The following is a 21,102-nucleotide window of genomic DNA, read 5'->3' on the forward strand; positions in this document are numbered from 1 at the left end:
ATGTAGCGGGTCGGGACACATGCGCACTCGCATATACGCATTCGCGTTGTAGCCGCTGTCTCTCCTCCTCTGCCTGCTCGCCTTCACTCAGACAGCGCGCGCGTTCTCGCTCAGCTCGCTCCAACCTCTAGACGTGAATGCGCGCTCACTACACACTGCAGAAGAGTTAGTTTTAGCTCTGAGAATATCTAGTAAATGTACAGTGGATGTTTGTGCAGAAATAACTGCTGCAGCTCCTCCAGACCAACACAGGTTTCCCGTGTCTTGTTAAGTGACGGGAGCTCTGCAGAGAGACACGTTATCGTCTCGTTACCAACCGGGTGGCCGGTGTCTCCGCCCACAGCCGGAGAGAGCAGGGAGACACGCTAGCAGAGCCCCGCTGCATCAGCCTGCACTTAGGCAGGAAAAGCCAACCCTAGGATCAGATCTAAATCATGTTCATGGAGAGACCTTCATCTGGTCAGCTAACATTACTGCCAAGCAGCTGAAATATAGAGTGATATTGTGCTTTAGCTGACGTGTGTCGCCTCATTGTTTTGATCGATGCTCGTTCATGTCTATGTAGAGCGAGCAAGCACGAGCCCGCCGCTGACTTTCGTTGATTTCACGGCCACAGGTGTTGCTGTAACAAGCATCTCTGAAAGTTACAAATAAGTCCCTTTAATTGTAACAAAACAACCTGTAAAACTGCTATTTGGTGTGATTTTTTTCCAACACACATTATGTCCATGACACCAGGTCCTAACTGGCCGCAGAACTTTTGTGTTTTTATTTATTCTATCGATCACTTTGAAAGCGCTGAAAGTCGTGAATCAATTCAGAATCTTAGAAGATCACTAATCACAATTCTTATATGAATATCATATCATATATTCTTATCATATTTAGTAAGAAGATTCTGATTGGACCTGATTTAAAAAAAAAAAAAAATCCTAAAGGTTTGCATCTCGTCTTGATGAATTCAATATAATGTACGTTTTTACACCCTGATTTCTTCGGTACAACAGTCATGTCATACTCATCACTCTGCTGCTTTGACTTTCTCTTTAACAGAAATACTTCAGTCATTAAATGTTTTCAGTCGTTTCCATTTCTTCATTTCTTTCGATAGCTGTTGATCTACCGTCAATTCAACTTTCCACTTCCTGCACTGGTGCGTCACATTCAAATCCTTCCATCATCTCTCTTTCTCTTTTTTGATAATTTTATTAATTTACTCATCTTTTCCACACAAGTTTATTAACCGGTGGGAAAATGTCCTCACTGTAACATCCCTTATCGCAAGATTATCTCTAGTTTGACATTATTTGAGACTTTTAATACGGACTTTTGAGAATTTACAGTATACAATTTATACCAATAACAACCCTACTTTTAAGAATCAGTCTTCCCTGTGTCATATGTACAGAATTCATATAACAACAGATTTGTACCCATCGACATGATGGTAATGATGATGATAATGTTGTTATATGAATAGTTGTATTTATGACTCTTTGAGCTATACAGTAATTTATGATCCTTGCTGTTTAAACGCTACAGCTGTGTGATCATTATTTAAATGATGCTAGAATCCAATTAAGAATCATGATTCGTAGTCCTCATTTGCAGAATAAAATTCTCACTTGCTCGTTTGTTCTTCATGCACATCGCACACATCCTACAGAGCCAAACTGAACAGACCTTGATCAAAGACGCCACATTTCAGCTTCCCGTATCTGGATGAGTTTGAATCGCAGCATGATAGCAGAGCTGACAGGCTGATTCAATTTGGGCAATAATCCAGATCGGGGCGTCTGAATGCACAAGAGACGCAGCGCTCATTCCCGGCGATATCAAGTGGTATCTGAATGGCATAATGGTGTTAGCGAGGGACCTGCAGTGATGGAGGTATTAGCATTTGAAATCAGAGCTCGTATTGGAGAGTGGGTGGTGTGGGGGGAGGTATCATTTTGTAAAGATGAGAACGAGAGGGAACAGACAGGTGGGACAAGTGTTACACCAACTGCTTATAGCAGTTATTTCAGACAAATCCCAATGGCCGATGCTTTAGCAAAGCTCTTCATTTACATCATGACAGTGGGGCATATGAAATTCAAGTGCCATAAGAGATTAAGACAGATTCATATGTATGAGGAAGACACTTAGGAGAGTCCATTTAAATATACCAATCACAATTTGTAGGAGAAGGAGGTTTGAGAGTGTGTGTGTTTGTGACTTGACTCATGTCCTAACACTAACCACCTCGACTGAAGGGGAGCTCAGGCCTCCTGCGGGGGAGGTTGATGCAAACTGCAGCTGTCTGCCTGTCGCTCCGTTACCTCAGCACCACCTCTGTAAAAAACACCTCCATTATAGCCATCAAGGCCACAGGAAACAAACTCTTTCTAAAGGGTGTGTTCTCTGCTCGCTCCGTCGCCATTTATCATGGTGTCACATCCTGAGAACTGCGACCTTTCAAAGTACCCGTAAGCATTCAGGATGCAATTAAAATACAGACTGTTAAGCTGTAAGTGTGCATTCAGAGCCTCTCTGGCTGTCAAACACATCACGCTACATTTTAGACAACAAAAAAGGCAATGACTGTGGTGACGGCAAACAACTAGATCAGGATGCAAGTTAGAAAGTCCAGCAAGATTTCAAGTTACCGTAGTGATAGAGCCCTTATTATTAATAAATATAAAAAACAAGCCTGTGTACATATATTTAATCTCTCTTCTTCACAGTGGAGACTCCATGGAGAACTAACACTCCGACAGAAACATTAACTACCAAATATGTTCATCAGCATGATGTACCAACTAGGGCTGTCAAAGTTAACGCCAAATAATAAGTATTGATGCAAATTCGTTTTAACGCAACAAATTTCTTTAACGCATAAACGCCACTTGCCATTTTTAGGTTGTAGCAGCTCAATTTTAAAGATGCTGGCATTATATGAAACTACAAAACATAATGAATCCATCAGTACCGACCATGTGCATACTAGCTTGTTGCAAAGAAGGCTAAATAACGCTCAAGACTTACGCTTAATTTTGGTGAGGAAACTTGGCTTGGCCATTTTCAAACGGGTCCGTGTGACCTCTGACCTCCAGATCAGATGAATGTAAATGGGTTCTATTGGTACCCCACGAGTCTCCCCTTTACAGACATGCCCACTTTATGATAATCACATGCAGTTTGGGCAAGTCATAGTCAAGTCAGCACACTGACACACTGACAGCTGTTGTTGCTGTTGGGTTGCAGTTTGACATGTTATGATTTGAGCAAAATTGTTTTCTGCTAAATACTAAGGGGGTGAGACGATTCACTCAGCTCACGATACGATACATGATGTTGGGTTCACAATCTCGATTTGTCTCAGTTTACCAGTGAGATACATGACAAAACTAACCTAAACAGTTAGACTCACAGCTACTGCCAGCTTTAGTTTCAGTCTTGTGTAGCCGAGGGTGACGCTGCTCATATACTTTATGAAAGATAATTAATCAATAACACGGAGCCTCCGTAGTCTGCAGCCTCGTCAATAACAGCACATCACCCGCTTCACGTCTTCCGTTCCTCCTTCACGATAAACTCCTCGGACACATTCACTGAAACACCGGCTTACTAGAGGAACTAAAGTCATTCACATCTCAACTGAATAACTTACACGTGTTTACAGTAGTAGCTGTTAGCCGCCGAGCTAACGTGCTCTGCTTGTGTGAACAGCAGGGGAGAATGAGAGACTGCAGACAGAGCAGATTGAAACGTACGTTCCTCAATGTTTCACCATTTCATCGTGTTTCTGCTTGAAACCGGTGTAATAACGTATCTTGGCTTTACACTTGCAAAGTTTTATTGCACTAACTTACAGCAACGAGCGTAACGTTAACTCGTCTCCTGCTGGCCTCTCTGATCAGCCTGTTCACTGGCTGCGTGTGTTGTTTGATGTGTGTGGAGCTCCGACACAGAGCAGCAAGGCTATAGAAGGAGGCTGGGTCACGGGCGGACATGGCTCTGGGTTATGACACATGCGCAGTGTGACTGAAGCTGCGGCCCGTGCGCTGCGATTGGTTCGATTTCGGCGAATGTTGACCAGATTTTACTGCGCATATGGCGGCTGTGGCTCAGAGGGTAAGCAGGTTGTCCACCAATCGGAAGTCGGTGGTTCGATCCCCGCGTGCTCCGGGTCCACATGTCGATGTGTCCTTGAGCAAGACACTTAACCCCAATTGCTCCCGGAGGCATAGCCATCGGTGTGTGAATGAGTTATTAGGATTAAATCCTGATGGGCAAAGTTGGCACCTTAGTAGCCTCTGCCATCAGTGTATGAATGTGTGTGTGAATGGTGTGAATACTGACATGTAGTGTAAAGCGCTTGAGTGGTCGGAAGACTAGAAAAGCGCTATATAAGTCCAAGTCCATTTACCATGTGTTGTAACCCCAAAGATATGACGCGTACTCAGCCTCCCTTCCATAGGCCTCACAGAGCAGCAGGAAGAGGCTGCAGCTTTAGCCCCAGAGCCCGTATGTACGTACTTTATGGTACATAGTACCTATTAGCCCTGATATTGCGATTCAGTTTTGCGTCACGACGATGCATATCGTTAGATTTTTATATAGCGATATTTCGTGGCACAATATTTCGTCCACACCCATACTAAATGCAGTACCTGTGAGGGTTTCTGGACAATATTGGTCATTGTTTTGTGTGTTAATTGATTTCCAAAAATATATATATATATATATATATTTATTATACACATTTGTATAAAGCAAGAATATTTACCAACTCCTATGTTGATAAGAGTATTAAATACTTGACAAATCTCCCTTTAAGGTACATTAAGAACAGATAAAAAAACGTGTGATTAATTTGCGATTAACTATGGACAAACATCCGATTATTGCGATTAACTATTTGAATGGATTGACAGCCCTAGTATCAACATTTATGACGGTGAATGTTTTAATAACCTTCAAGTATGCAATGTAATAACTAGGAATGCAGCTTAATGGAATGCAAGCAATCTTTTTAGGTTGAAGTTAAAAACAACTTAAAGGACATGTTAACTTGGATGACAGCGACAGAAGCAAGCCACTTGATGTCAAAGAGAGGAAATGAGTAAAGTCTGGCCTCTCAACCACCAATCAAAATGAGACACTGGGGTTCTTTTAGGTGTGAAGTACACCAAGGGAACAGAGAGAAAAATGGAGGACATGGAAGAAGAAACATAGAAAAGAGAAGGAAGTGTTTCAAAATCCTTTTGTTCCAGTATGTCTCTACCTGATCTTACTGAGCTCATCTAATTCATGTGAATTCATTCACAAATGCCAAAAAATGATTTTTATGTCATTAATAACATTGTTACAAAATTTAAAAAGACAGAACCCCACGACAGCACAGTGCAACACGCACACACTTCAATTATTTATAGTTCACCTTTAAAAGGCAAGGGTTAAGCAACATTTGAGATAACTTAATAATTACCTTTGTAAGACAAAGGTGAAGTACAAATACTTCGTAGGCCATCACCGAGAGACTAATATCAGCATGCACTTCAGTGGTGGATAAGCCTGAAAGTGGTGCCCCTGTTTCTTTTTGTTCAACTGAGAATTGATTTAGAGTTGAGAGTCGATTCTGAATCAAACCGTGACATCAAGAATCGGAATCAAATCATGACATTCCCAAACATTCCCACCCCACACTGAGTCCGATGCGCTATATTATTCTCTTTGTTACGAAAATTCCCATAGTGAGACAAAACTGATTTAATACGTGGGTGCGATGGATAGCACGATTCCCAAAACGGGGCTAATGAATGATGACTTACCAAGAAGATATTGTTTTTGGCGGATGCAAAAAAACATAGAAATTGAATATGTTCTGAAACCTTTTAATGTCTTGACGAAAGTTTCGGAGTCGATGTGAAAACGTGATGGGCAAACATGAAGGTTGTATTTATTTTTAAACGTGCGACAATTTTGGACGAAAAATACAGACAACAGGCCTTTCCAGTAGAGGTAAGGTTGGGGTTCTGGTAGTCAGTTCCATTTTGGATCTGGTTCCTGATTGGCAAAAAAACAAGATTCAATAACCTCAGACAGTTAATGAATAATGTTATCCAACATTTTATCTCTCCTCGCTTTCTTTATTAGAAATGTAAAAAACATTTATGTAATGCATTTCAGCCAGGAATGACCTTTGCTTTTGCAGTTTTAACAACAAATGTCAGCGCTAAGGCTAATTAACATTTCTGTGATGGTTTACATTTGTTCTATTGAAGCTGGTACTTGGCCAAAGAAATATCACTCTGTATCACCACCCTACGACCGGTGTAATATTTTGTAGTCCCACAAGACAAACAGAGTGGTGACTCTTCTATATATTGTGTAGGTAAGCTCCACTCATTACGTCTATGTGACTGACTCAATGATGGCAACAATCACTGGACAATTTCAGTCACTGATCCTTCAACATTAGCCCTACCTTACCACAGGGGGGGAATCTAAACTATATTAAGTTGATTCTGGTAGCTGACAGTAATCATTGCGATTGAAGGATATATTTATCTTGTGTTGTGGTCATGAGAAGCTCAGCAGAATTCAAGTCTGGAACTGGACTTCATTTGTCATAAATAACGATTACATCTTAGAATCAGGTGACGGAGAAAATGCATCCTGCCCTGCAACATGATGTGGGAAATGGTTGCCATGCATCAGCAGACAAACGGGATAGATTTGTTTCGTTTCACATATGTGTTATACAATATATCAATGTCACACAATGCTGTGGTTCATCTCTGTTGTGATGTCACCACACAAAAACACACCAGAGTTTGCTTGGAAGAGGACCGAGACCCAGCCTTTGAGGCAATCTGGGTGCATGTGGTTGGGCTGTCCCAGAGCTTGAATGACAGCATTTTGATCATCGGGACGAAATGTGGTTTTAAGGTGTAAGCCTCACCTAAATTAACTTCTGTATTTTGTTCATGGTATGGAAGAGGAGGTGATACGCTGATGACGGCTTAGAGCTGAAACGCGTTCGTTTGATTGCCCAGAATAAACCAAAAAAAGACTCTTTATCTGTGAGTGCCGCTGATTTGTTTCCTCTGTTCTTACCACTACCTGGCACCCGATACTGTTCAAGATTTGGAGACGTGCTCGCCGCTATTTTCAGTGGAAGAGGAGGTATCAGAGGAGGCTGTCCAAATTCTGGCCAACAGGGTTGGGCAATATGACAATATACAGAATTAGGCAAAATTGTTGGTACCCTTCCGTTAAAGAAAGAAAAACCAACAATGGTCACTGAAATAACTTGAAACTGACAAAGGTAATAATAAATAAAAATTCACTGAAAATGAACTAATGAAAATCAGATATTGTTTTTGAATTATGGTTCAGCAGAATCATTTAAAAAAACAAACTAATGAAACTGGCCTAGACAAAAATGATGATACCCTTAACTTAATATTTTGTTGCACAACCTTTTGAGGCAATCACTGCAATCAAGTGATTTCTGTAACTCTCAATGAGACTTCTGCACCTGTCGACAGGTATGTTGGCCCACTCCTCGTGAGCAAACTGCTCCAGCTGTCTCAGGTTTGAAGGGTGCCTTCTCTTATCTTTTCTAGGGGTACCATCATTTTTGTTCAGGCCAGTTTCATTAGTTTGTTTTTTAAAATGATTCTGTTGAACCACAATTCAAAAACAATAGCTGATTTTCATTAGTTAATTTTCAGTAAATTTTTATTTATTATTACTTTTGTCAGTTTCAAGTTATTTCAGTGACTATTGTGGGTTTTTCTTTCTTTAACGGAAGGGTACCAACAATTTTGCCTACGTCTGTATACTGTGATATGTTAGAAATGAATCAACTGCCAGATATTTTGCTATACCGTGATACTTATCTCTTCAATATCACTGGCTGTATGAAACAATGATAGGCAATAATGCAATGAGGACTCCTGTAGGACAATATTGGATGTACAGGATTTCACAGCAATGTGATGAAGTATCTTGACTCTTCTCTCCACAGATATTGTACAAAAGCTATAGGAAACCACAGGAGACCTTTTCAAGGAAATAGCAGTCACTTCAACCCTATAGGACACTGACAAATGACAAAGTAAGTTCAATTACCCACCATACTTAATGAATGGGAGTTAGAGTGTAGAAATCTTACATAAGACACCTTTAACTCTCAGGACTTCTTGCCTAATGTTAGCACCAACATTGAACCTGCTACACTTACGAGTAAGAACTACTGAATACGACCATCAACACACCTAAGGTACTGTAACAACATGGTAAATGGACTTGCATTTATATAGCGCCTTTATAGAGAGCTTTACACTACACGTCAGCATTCATCTATTCACACACATTCATACGCTGATGGCAGAAGCTGCCAGGAGACAACCTGCCCATCAGGATCTAATCTAAATATTCATTCACACACCGATGACACAGCCTTTGGGAGCAATTTGGGGTTCAGTATCTTGCTCAAAGTCACTTCGACATGTGGACTGGAGGAGTTGGGGATCAAACCGCCAAACTTCCGATTAGTGGGCGATGACATTGTGTGAGTCACAGTCTCGTCTATGTCAAGGGAAAGAGTCTCTTCAACAGCAGGTAACAGATGATGATAATGACAACAGGACATGGAGAGATGACTTCCCATAACATTTTTGCTGTTCGTTTATATAGCACATCCTGGTCGCAGAACAGTGGACCAGCTGTTTACCCTCACAAGGATCCTGGAGGGGTCATGCGAGTTTGCCCATCCAATCTACATGTGCTTTGTGTACTTGAGATATCTTGTTTGGGAGAGTGTGGGGTACTGGGAACCAAGAATCCTTGTGGAACCAAGAATCCTTGTAGAACCAAAGTCAGAGCTATGTCCGCATTCTCGGCAAAAAGTCAAGTGCATTGTCAGTGGGTGTTGGGCTCCGACAGGCTTGTACCTGGTCACAGACTCTGTTTGTGATTTACATGGACAGAATCTTGAGAGGAAGCCGAGGAGTGGTGAGGTTTCATTATGGGGGCCTAAGGATGGCATCTCTGCTTTTTGTGGATGATGTGGTTCTGCTGGTTTTGGGGTGTGAGGCAGCCGGGTTGAGGGTCAGCACCTACAAACAACCAAGTCTTAGGCCATGGTACTCTGCCGTAAAACGGTGGATTGAACCCTACAGGTTGGGAGTGAGTAGCTGCCCCAAGTGAAAGATTTCAAGTATCTTGGGGACTTGTTCATGAGAGAGGGTAAGAGGGAGCATATGACTGACAGACAGAATGGTGCGGCGTCAGCAGTAATGCGGATTCATACCAGACTTTTGTGGTGAAGATTGTTTGATTGGTCGATTGATTGGTCAATCTACATTCCAACCCTCACCTATGGTCATGACTTTCGGGTAAAGTCCAAAAGAATGAAATCGCAGATACAAGCATCCAAAAGAGTTTCCTATACAGGGTGCCTGGGTTCACCCATGAAAATAAGGTGAGGAGTTCAGACATCTGGAAGGAGCTTAGAGTATACCTGCTAGTCAAGTCAGCTGAGATGGTTCAGGCATCTGTTTACGATGTCCCCTCGATGCATCCCTGTGGAGGTGTTCTGGCATAACCAACTGGGAGGAGACTATAGGGTAGATGCACAACACGCTGGAGGGAATACATATCCAATCTAGCCTGGGAACACCTCTGGATGCCCCAAGAAGAGCTGGAGATTGTATCTAGAGAGGATGATGCATGGGCCTTGCTTTAGCGTGCTGCCATCATGACCCAGAACCCGGATAAGCAGTAGAAAATGTATGAATGAACGAATGGAAGAATGGATGTTTAAGTGCTAGCTTGTGACCCAGTTAACTCGGATGATGTTGACGATCTCCTTTTGTTTTCAACCTTCTTATTATTTCAATTACACTGTTTTCATGTCAATAACGTGATTATGAAAATAGATCTAAATAGAGTTTGGTCAACTTGGACATGGAGATGCTCTCTCTACATTTGTTCAATATCACTTTAAAAAGGTTGGGGATTTTTGATTGCATAAAAAGAGAAACTCAAACTCGACAGATTCTAACAATACTGATCTACAGTCCGCTATGCAATCTGACCTGGAAAGGGGGCCAGCATCCCTATAGGGATCAATAAAGTATACTTATTCAAATTTAACTGAGAAAGTAATGTCAGTTTGATAAATTGCAGGCCTCTGTGGCAGTAGTCATTTCCCCAGTGACAACAGTCCTGCTGGGGCCAGTGTGCCCAGGCTGAGTCAGTTCACAGCAGGTCGGATGGAGCAGAGGGAGAGATGACATGTCTCCTTCCTTCTGCCAGCATGCACCTCCTGTCAAGACAACGTAACCCATTCAGCCATTTCTCAGACCCACAACTGTGGCTTTGGAGGTGTGGATGATTGCACTTTTGAGGAGTTGTAGTCAAAAACACCATAGAGACATTTTAAAAAGTGAAAGTATGTTGTCATGAACAGAATAAAATGACCTCCTAGTACTTATAACTTTTCAAAGACATTACATGTTCCAAATGGCAGATATATAATAGTACAGAAACTAAGGATTTTTTTACTTCTTCATCTGTTCTTGTGTTTAAGACGAGTCTGATGCTGGAAGCGAGCAGCAGGAGTCGGAACACTGCTGCCGCAGCTGACTAAGTGACATGGGTTATGTAACTGGCAGAAGGTCCAGATACACTAACTGCTTGTGTACTGTACGTTAAACAGGATGAAATCATACAAAAAGATTTCAAATACAAATTGCTTCAAACACAAGTGAACAAACTTTCATATGACTTTTCGAAAACTATTGAAACACACTCTTCCTCTTCTATCTTCTTCAGCGCTCAGACTTCTAGGTTTGTCTCGAACATGAGCTGGGAGACCAATGAGGCTTTCTCACTTCTGACCGTAACAAACCTCACTTCCCCAAACCTTTTATTTCTTGCTTTCACACCAACTTCACCTTCATCTAGTGACATTTTTCTTGACATTTCATTGCGGAAATAATACATATTATACCTTTAAGTCCTGATTTCAAGTCAGATCAGGGACCTTTGTCACGTCATGCCGCTCTATTTCTCCCCATACCATATGTCCTGTCACTCCTCCTTCACAAAAGCAAAACATTGGGAATTCCCAATAAAGTTCTGGTCAGCCCCAGTTCCATTGCATAAGTTAATTTGAAAGCTGTGAAGCATACGTGACTGACTCAGTATTATTAGATTAAAAGCTCTGTGAACATGTCATGTGCGTTTGTTTGTTTGTGTGTAGTGTACACGTGTGTGATAGAGAAGGGGCAGAGAGACCTCTGAAGCACCAGTCCAATTAAAAGCTGAGTTCTGGAAAGCTCTCGGAGGTCTTTGTGTGGTTTATGTTGTTTTTCTGTGTGTGTCTGTGTGTGTGTGTGTGTGTGTGTGTGTGTGTGTGTATGTGTGTATGTGTGTGTGTGTGTGTGTGTGTGTGTGTGTGTGTGTGTGTGTGTGTGTGTGTGTGTGTGTGCGTGCATGAACGTGCGCGCAATCTATTGGCACCTTATGTGAGGGGCATGAGGAAAACTGAAACCTCTAGCTCTAAGCTCTCAAACTCTAAGCAAGCCATTTAGAAGAACACAATAGATCTTTGACACTTTATCTATTGTTTTAGCTGTGGCACATTAGATTTAAAATAAAACAATAGCTAGGTTTCCATACAAATGTAGCACTATTTTAACTAAATTCCCAGAAAATCTGCAAAAGAAAATCTGCTACGGTTATGCGAATATTAGGAATTGAGCGCATCAAGCTGGTGGCGCTAATTCTCCAGTCGAGTGTCATTAAACAATTGCAGAAGAAGAGATGAAACAGCGTAAGTCGAACCTCAAACAAGTGCGGTGGTCTGTTCTTCGCTCCACGCAGGTCTGATGTTTTCGTCTTCGGTGGAGCGGAAGCTGGAGTAGTTACCGTTTTTATTGTTGTAGTCTGAGTAACGTCATATTCGTTCCGTAGACGTCATCCAAAACAAATCGCAGCTGGCTGCAGCGAGCCAAAACGACAAAGTAGAAAACGGAGGAGGGTGTGCATGGATACGACCTGCACCGTCCCATTTTCAATCCAGCGTGGTAAACACTACACATCCAGTAAAGGATGGAAACACTTTGGGTTTCACACATTGACAGGAAAAGCAGAGCTAGACATCATGGCTAAAGCTGCATGCTAACTCTGTCATGGACAGGAAACGTTATCGTATTGCGGTAACGTGGTTGTCGAGCCGGCCGTCACTCTCATCTCCGTGGTCAAATGGGCCGACGCTACGACTGTAGAGCACCCATATACTGACATTTATGTTAAATGCATTCAAACGGCCCCGATGGAGCTGACCATGGATGGATAAAGAGAACGGAGCTGACGGGAGAGCTAGAGACGGACGTGAAATTAGCGTAAGTATACACGTGTGACTACGTCCGGTTTTCAAAATAAGCTGTTGACAAAGGGAACTGGATATATCAAATACATATATAGGAATAAGATTGATTGATTATATTCACCAGAAGTATAAAACATTACATGTCCCTTATAAATGAAAAAGAAAATACCACTAATCTGTGAGGGAAAGTTTTGGGTTGCTTACTTTGCTCCCAAAGTAAAAGTCCCTAGAAGTGTATGATTCAACTTTTTCCCACGGTCTAGTGTTAAAGAAGTTTAAACAAATCGCAATAAATCATAATTTGAATCACAATATTTAAATATATATATACTGTATATATAATACATGTCGAATCCGCACCCAAGTATCGTGTGAGGGAAATGTCTTTATTTCGGGTTTTTGGGGTTGCTGGACAAAATGTAATAAATAATGCTTGAGAATGGCTGATATATCTGACTTCAGGACATCTCTGACTACATACATGCTGAAAATCAAACATTTTTACTGGATTAATTTAGAGATTTTCCAAAATAGTAGTCCTTACAAGTGTATGATTCAACTTTTCCCCGTGGTCTAGTGTTAAAAAAGTTAACAAAAATCGCAATAAATCGTTATATTGAATAATATTACTTATTATTATATTAATATTGAATCGCAATACTTAAAAATTGCAATACATATCGAATTGGTACCCAAGTATCGTGATACATTTTGCTTTTATCAAAAAAGAATTTCCACATTATTATACTTGTAAAGCTGTATAACGGAGGCCAAACATTAGATGTTTAATTTGTGTTGAAGTGCTGGTGGATACACTGAGAGCATCAGTAAGTCACAGTAACCTGTGGTCCGACTGATGCACTGAAGCAGCTATTCTTGTCCCGAGCAGCCGGCTGCCTATTACGGCGCTCTCCTCTGCTCTAATCAACTGCTGCCCTCATTTCCAGCCACCTGCAGGGAGAGTAACACCAGTTGGTGATTGAGGAGGGATTGGAGCGGGCAAGAGTGCCACAAACCATTAGCCTGGAGACAGCTAAGGGACTGCTGCTGTCTCTGACTCTGTGTGATGTCGTGACAGTGTGTGTCTGTGTACTTCTAGTCAGGGAAGCTACCCAGTCAAATTCAAGTTTTATTAAAAACCTTTTCATTATCACCCAGAGTCCTGATTTCAAATGGTTCATCCTACAGGGGCCTGTACCTGATATACATAATAAAGTGACTACTTTCTGAAAGAATAAATAAGCTAAGCAGTGATTCACTGAAACAATAATGAATAGGTCAAATGTAATAATGCAGAATGCAGATCAAAAAAACATTTATTCATATGTTTTTATGGCTCAGAAATAATTTGTCTTGTGACGCAGGACGCTTGCTCACAGCCGCGTCATCAGATTAATGTATAATGAGTTATTAATATTGATCAAGAGCCCAAACAAACCCACACGGACATATTACGATCATTTGTGCTGAGGGACATCCTGCTTAAAGCCTCTTTGACAACAGCTAAAGTAAAGAAACGAAAATCAACAAATGCACATTTTTACTAAAATGCAGCCAATGTCATTTCTATATATTTATTACACGGCGTTGTTGAATACTCGATTCTGATTGGTTAATCACAGCGTTCCGTGGTCTGTTATTTCTTTATAGCAGACCGTGTTATGTATAGCAGACCGTTGTTATGTATAACAGACCGTTATTATGTATAACAGACCGTTGTTATGTATAGCAGACTGTTGTTATGTATAACAGACCGTTGTTATGTATAACAGACCGTTGCTATGTATAACAGACCGTTGTTATGTATAACAGACCGTTGCTATGTATAACAGACCGTTGTTATGTATAACAGACCGTTGTTATGTATAAAAGACCGTTGTTATGTATAACAGACCGTTGTTATGTATAACAGACCATTGATATGTATAGCAGACCGTTGCTATGTATAGCAGACCATTGATATGTATAGCAGACCGTTGCTATGTATAGCAGACCGTTGCTATGGGCGCAGATCTGATGTTGGACTCTGACGGACCGTTTTGTGTCAAATGATTGATTTCTTCAGTAAGTAGCCGTGTAACAAGCGGGATAATGTTCAGCTAGCGGGTCATTGTTGTCAAAGAACACGGCATCGCCCTGTCTGGTTTTCTTTCACAACAATGACCGGCTCGCTGTACATTATTCCTTACGTATCATCTTACTGTGACTTCTTCGTAGAGTATATAAAAGGACATATCTGGTTAAATGCAGGAGGAGACAAAAAGGTGTGCAAAGGCCATGGCTCAGGCAATGCAAGGGCAATGGATGAGATGGAAGGGTGTAGAGAAGAAAAAGATCTCCTGGAAAGAGCTGTGGGAAATGGAGAAATTCAGAGCGAGATTTACCATGAAGGCTGCTTACGATGTCTTGCCATCTCCCAAGAATCTAAGCCAGTGGTACGGAGAAGACCCCACGTGCTCCCTTTGCCCTACACCAGCAACACTAAAACACATCTTAGTGGGCTGTGAGACCGGCCTCATTCGAGGCCGGTACACCTGGTGTCAGAACCAGGTGCTACTGTGTCTTGCAGCATTGCTGGAAAGTCGGCGCACAAGTATCAGCTCACTTCCTCTCTCTTCATCCCGCTGTCTGACAACAGCATTTGTCCGGGAAGGTGAGGATCAAGCCAGAGTCGTCGGATCAAGGCCAGATACTGGGCAGCAGGGCGGGCTCACGACTGGAAAGATGGTGGCAACTTAGACTGGAGGCTCTGCTTCCCAACTGAGATCGCATCAGCCACCTCAGACAAAAACCATGTGCTTTTGGTCAGCCTCACTCCATCTCATCAGCTTACCGTGCCTTGGGAGGAAGAAGTGGCGGAGGCATAGAGTGCAGAAACCAGGTACGCTGAGCTTGTAGCCAACGCTCAACAACGTGGCTGGAACCAGGACCAGTTGAGGTAGGCTGCAGAGGGGTTCATAGCCACATCAGCATCAAGGCTACTCCGAGGAGATGGGAGTCCAGGCAAGGCCCACTGGCAAGCAGTCAAAGACCTCGCCAGAGCTGCTGAAAAAGGCAGTCAATGGCTCTGGATGAAGAGGAAAGACTCCACCTGGGCCCCCAGGTGAGCGGTGGCATCCAGGGGGTGATCCTGGGACGCCAGGAATCACTGCTGAACTCTCTGGAGACGTCGTGGGCTTATCAGCGAAACATTGAGGGAAAGAGGGCGTCTAATTGAAAACCCAGAAGATGCCATCATTCACTTGATCACCCTACTTAGTCTAGGCAGCCTGCCTAAGGTGTGCAATTTAAGGGATACCAACAACTAGTCATATAGAACAAATTCAAAATGCATTCACTCAGCTGTAATGTAAAAAGAAAGCAAACTATGCTTTGAAATGTTTTAGGTGGTTCTGTGTTAAAGGGGAACTCTCCAGAGGGAGCTGTGTGAAATCTGATAAATTGCCTTAAGCGATGTCACCTGAGTCAGCGTCGGTTGGGTCTGTGGACTACAAGTTTGAAAATGAAAGAAATCTGAGGGTTTGAAGTTAGGAGGAAATGAGCTGACAGACCTCTGTAACCCGCTCCTCATCTCTGCTTGAGGCCGGAGGCTTCAGGCTACATTAGCTGCTACTAGCATAACACAAGGCGGCCACCTCTGGGTCTGAAAAGTGAAGCCAATTCTGAAGTTCCTTAAACTTGCATTCTTTCTACCAGCCAGCAGGGGGCAACTCCTCTGGTTGCAAAAATAAGTCTGATTGTATAGAAGTCTATGAGAGAATGAGCCTACTTCTCTCTTGATTTATTACCTCAGTAAACATTGTAAACATGAGTTTATGGTCTCAATCTCTAGTTTCAAGTCTTCTTCAATACAGCATGATGTTCATTTAATAAATGATGGTCCCATTTAGAGTCAGATAGACCATAAGCAGGGGATGCTTTAGGGGCGTAGTTAAGTTGTGATTGACATGACGCAGTCCACAGCGTTTGTCCATGTTTTAAACCCTTTCACAGTGTGTTTTCAGTTCATGAAAGTTAATCATAACCTTTTTGGTCGCCTAAAAATGTCTCATTCAGCGTTTGGTTGGACTTAGCTCTACCCTCTCCTGTCACTTCTGCTTCCAAAAAAAACAAGATGGCAACTGCCGAACTCGAGGCTTCAAAATGGCAATCCAGAAACCAATGGGCGACGTCACGGTGACTACTTCCACTTCTTATAATTGTCTAGCATAATACACAGAATCTCTGACTGAACTGTGGGCAATTTTTAGGGTCTGTGGCCTTATTTAATATCTTATTCATTGTACTTTCAGAGTCTTTTCTTGAATGGTCAAGTACAGGAGCTCAAAGATTTGTGTTTCCGCAAGATCACATTAGAACTCAAATGATTATTTCACTGATTGATTAGCTAATAAGCAGGAAATGAATCAACAGGAAGGAATTTCAGCTGATTGTTTAGGTTATTTATCAAGAAACAACAAAAAAAACACACGCTGGTTCAATTCTTTAAATGTGTGTTTTTCTATCACTGTAAATTAAATATCTTTGGGCTTTGGACAAAACAAGCTATTTGAAGACACATTGGTCTTTAAGAAATATTATCTATCAGCTCAAAACAATGAATAAACAGATGAATCACTGATGAAAACAATCATTAGTTCCAGCCCTACACTGTGGTAAAAATTAAAGTCTATCTACCCAAATGACAGTAAGTGAGGAGAGAGCAAGAGAGTGAGGTGTGCGTTTCGGGGTTAATTTGAAGATGTGGAGCAGTGGAGCAATAAGGGAATAACACAAGCAGAGCCCAGGGTAGGATGTAATCAATCCACGTCACTTCAGATGGTAATGCTGTGCACAGCACCGGGGATCCAACCGGACATTACACACACAAACATTCATGTTATTTGAGGCACACAGAGGATGTCTGTCAGGTCCATGCTCCAGTAAAGGATGCGTTTTTCTCAATCCCAGCGGTCATCTGGAGTGGTGTAGGGTTTTCCTGTGACTGATGCACACACAGAAACGTACACACTCATACATGCGATACAGTACACACACACCACACAAACTGCGGAATGAAACCAGCAACAACACACAACAGAGCTCCTCTCTCCTCATTTCCAAGTCTGTACCGGCCGCCTTAGTTTCTTATAATAACTCAGCAGGATCGCCGAGGGGTTTCACAAGACATATTTATAACTGGATCAATGGATCGATATCTACACCTGAGCTGGACTTGAAATATTACCTCTGTGTGTTTCAAAATGGATGTGTATCTGTGCCCGTTTGTGTGTATTTGTTCATTTTTTCTTTACTGTGCAATCTGTGCATGCACGCTTTTGCATGTGTGGTTCCCCGGCGTCCTCATTAGCGCTCCCACTCACAGGGTCAATGGCTCAGCATGCATCATAACCTCACATAAAGGACCTGGACACTATAGTCAATAAAACATCTTTCTTGTGCATCTATTTGCCTACATTTAAATTTAATCGGATAAGAAATCCTAATCTTATATTTAGGGCTGTCAATCAATTCAAATATTTAAAAGGGATTAATCGCAAATTGGCCACTTGAATGCATAAAACATAATGTTAAGTGTGCTACAGTTGTAGCATCGGCCCATTTGACCACAAAGATGCGAGTGACGGCTGACATAGACTGAAATGAAGCAAATATATCGATTCTGGCATTAAAAAATCTAATTTAAAATCATGAAAAACAAAAATCAACACATTTTTTCCCACCCCTAAAGCATCCATATGATTTTTTTTTACTTCATTTTGAACACATTTTCAAGGCTACAGTTAGTGGTTTACATTGATAAAATCAATGTCCTGGAATATATTTATACCCTGTTGTGGTACATTTTCAGGGTGTTTTTATAAAAGTATAACCTAAGACATATATATCATATATTTAGCTAATTTTTAATTTTACATAATCAAAATATTGTTTGATGCATCATTTAAGCAAAAATATAACGGCTTCTGATATAATGCTGCACTTGGAGAGAGGGTTGATGAATGGTTGTCGAAGTGTATACACGGCATGCTGGCTTACCGCATGCTTTGTGTTTTTTGGTAATTTAATTTTGGATAACATTACATAAGAATGACAGAGTAAAAGCACGAAGGGAAGAATATGACCACACATGAGAAAGGTGGACATTTGATCATAGGAAGACAGAATGTGTACAAAGAGAGTGGTGTAATGATGGCAATGATGGCAAGTTAAGGACTTTATAAATAAATAGAAATCAGTGCCCGTCACATCTTACTGTTACACACGTAGGCAAAATCGTTGGTACCCTTCCGTTAAAGAAAGAAAAACCCACAATGGTCACTGAAATAACTTGAAACTGACAAAAGTAATAATAATAAAATTTACTGAAAATTAACTAATGAAAATCAGATATTGTTTTTGAATTGTGGTTCAACAGAATAATTTAAAAAAAACAAACTAATGAAACAGACAAAATCAGAACACAGTTATAATCAGTTACATTAAAGAGTATAGTTGGTTAACATGGTTTAATTTGACCCGGTTCTGTTGTGTTATAATAAAAGTAATATGTAATGTGATGTATGATGGCAAGTTACGGGCTTTATAAATAAATAGAAAGCAGTACCGGTCACATCTTGCTGTTAGAGAGGCCCAGTGTAATGGAATGTAATGGAATGTAATGTAATGGAGCTGCATATAAGGCCTGTGTACTAATCATTGGTCATGAAGTATTCTAGTTTATGGAGGGGGAAACAGAAGCCAGTCTTTTACTGGAGACAGGCTGAGCAAACTCTGCTTTCTGCACCAAAATCTGCTGAATTGAGCCTCAAATTTAAGTTTTGTTAGTTTTATCTATTTTTACACTTTATAACACTTCAGAGAGATATTGTTTATTTATTTATAAAAATGTTCAGTTAAAGGGACTGTTTGTAAGAATCTGAAATGTCTTGTTAACAGCGACACCTGTGGCCGTGTAAGTCAACTTAAGTCAGCGTCCTGTTGCTGGCGCTTGTGCTCGCTCTACATAGACATGAACGAGCATCGATCAAAACAGTGAGGAGACACACGTCAGCTAAAAGCACAATATCACTCTATATTTCAGCTGCTTGGCAGTAATGTTAGCTGACCAGAGACGAAGGTCTCTCCATGAATTCAATGCTGATCCTAGTGTTGGCTTTTCCTGCCTCAGCCTCCCGACCGCGGGCCGTAGGGACAGGGGAGACACCGGAGTTTTGTCGGAGACGATAACGTTTTCTCTCTGCGGAGCCCCGTCACTTCACAAGACACGGAACCTCTGTTGGTCTGGAGGAGCGGCAGCAGTTATTTCTGCACAAACGTCCACTGTACATTCACTAGATATTCTCAGAGCTAAACTAACTCTTCTGCAGTGTGGAGTGTGCACGCATGCACGTGAGGTGGTGCGAGCTGAGCGAGTGAGAAGGAGCGTGGTGTGTGAGTGAAGGCAGGCAGAGGAGCAGAGGAGCAGAGTACAGCAGAGACTCCGGTCCTGGAGACCAAAGCTATGGTCTCCTCCGCGTCCTCCGACCGCGGCCAACACTGTTGAACAGACGGGCTTCACTAGATACAACCATGAGGTTTTGGTGCTTCTGTGTAGTTTGTATTGGAGTCTGAGTCTGAACAGTGTATCCACACGTGAGCGCGCTTGGGACACCGACCCGCAATGAGTTATACTGTAGAAGTTACAACAGTCCCTTTAACTTTATAAGAAGCTGGGAGTTCCGGCCATTTATTTTCAGTATGTTGAAAAGTTCTCTTTTAATTAAACATATGCTTTAAAATGCATTTCAATGACGTTTTGTGTTATTCCCATTTTTGACACCAAGATTAAAATTTTTACTGCAATGTATATCGTTTCAAAATTATTGGTTATCGTCTCCTGATTACTAATAATCGGTATCGGTCCTGAATATACCATATCGGTCGATCTCTACAACACGCACTATCTCAGAGGTTACCGTTTGCTTGTGATTGTTTTGCTATATTTCCTCTGTTTAGAGATGATAAGAGTGTCAATCCTCCTCCGCCTGTCTTTAAACCAGCAGAATTCTTCCTTTAGACTCACAAGCAAAGCAACAGAAAATAACCGTGAACAAATTTCCTTTGACACCTTACCATAAAAAGAAAATGCCACCTTTCTGCACATGCTCAGTAGAGCGTGATATTAGGCTTGTGTGTGTAAGGGCACCTCTGAAAAGGCACAGTAAGTACGTATTCAGTGGGGTTTAAATAACATCTCTAATGTGTGGTGCCCTCAGTGCCTGCTTAGCGAGTAATATACGAGTGTGTGTATACGAGAAAGAGAGATGTAAGCATGTGGATGTCGGGTGAGCCCTCGTTGCTGTGATTAATGAACTGGCTGTGTGTTTATGTGTGTGTGTGTGTGTGTGTGTGTGTGTGTGAGTGTGTTGCTACTCCAGCCCTCGGGGTGTTAAAGCCCATTGAGTATGCATGGAAACGACCTTCTTCCAGTGTGTGTGTATAGGCTACATGATCCTAAAGACTAAACACACCTCCACCCACTCCTCCCCTCCGGCCTACCACACTGTGAAATGGACATTGGAGTGGATTTTCCTGCCCTCCTGCTCATTCCTGAAGACTCAGGGAGGCATCCGTCACTAAAAATAGCTCCCACGTCATATAATCTAATAGCCTTTTTGGATGTAGCGATGGTGTTTTTAGCTATGAGCACGAGAGCATCTCTCTCC

At 41.7% G+C, this 21,102-nt stretch overlaps 1 protein-coding gene across 8 annotated transcripts in view; it reads right to left on the bottom strand.

Moving 5' to 3' along the window:
- rptor (regulatory associated protein of MTOR, complex 1) overlaps positions 1-21,102 on the bottom strand; it is a 263,688-nt gene that overhangs the window by 179,795 nt on the left and 62,791 nt on the right. The gene's annotated exons all lie outside the window — the stretch shown is intronic.

This window comes from Sebastes umbrosus, chromosome 3 (genome assembly GCF_015220745.1).
Source record: "Sebastes umbrosus isolate fSebUmb1 chromosome 3, fSebUmb1.pri, whole genome shotgun sequence".
Classification (NCBI taxonomy): Eukaryota; Metazoa; Chordata; class Actinopteri; order Perciformes; family Sebastidae; genus Sebastes; species Sebastes umbrosus.